At 64.0% G+C, this 317-nt stretch overlaps 1 protein-coding gene across 1 annotated transcript in view; it reads left to right on the top strand.

Moving 5' to 3' along the window:
- Window positions 1-317, top strand: part of NR4A2 (nuclear receptor subfamily 4 group A member 2) — a 7,404-nt gene that overhangs the window by 545 nt on the left and 6,542 nt on the right. The gene's annotated exons all lie outside the window — the stretch shown is intronic.

Below are 317 nucleotides of genomic sequence, written 5' to 3'. Positions count from 1 at the left end.
CCGGTTTCTCCGTGCTTTCCTTATTCGGGTTCCTCCCCATGTTTCCAAAACGTGATTCAGTGAATGCATCACTGCCCGGCCTTCAGCTCTGCTTCTGCAAAGCCCGGCTGCGTGGAGCCGGCCCTGGAGCAGGGCTCTGCCCCTCACTTGCTGCTCTGACTTTCGCCCCTCTCGGGGAAGCCGCGCAGCCGGGCCTGAACTTTCCGGGCTAAACAGGAGCAGAAAAGTTGCTCGGCGTGCGCGTTGCTTGGGAACGTCTGTACCCTGCCATGTCCGTGCTTAGCCGGGCTCGGGCGGCGGCTCGGGCGGGCGGGCGG

Source organism: Alligator sinensis, unplaced genomic scaffold (genome assembly GCF_000455745.1).
Source record: "Alligator sinensis unplaced genomic scaffold, ASM45574v1 scaffold788_1, whole genome shotgun sequence".
NCBI lineage: Eukaryota > Metazoa > Chordata > Crocodylia > Alligatoridae > Alligator > Alligator sinensis.
Note: the sequence above shows the minus strand (reverse complement) of the source record. Positions and strands in the feature narration are given on the sequence as shown.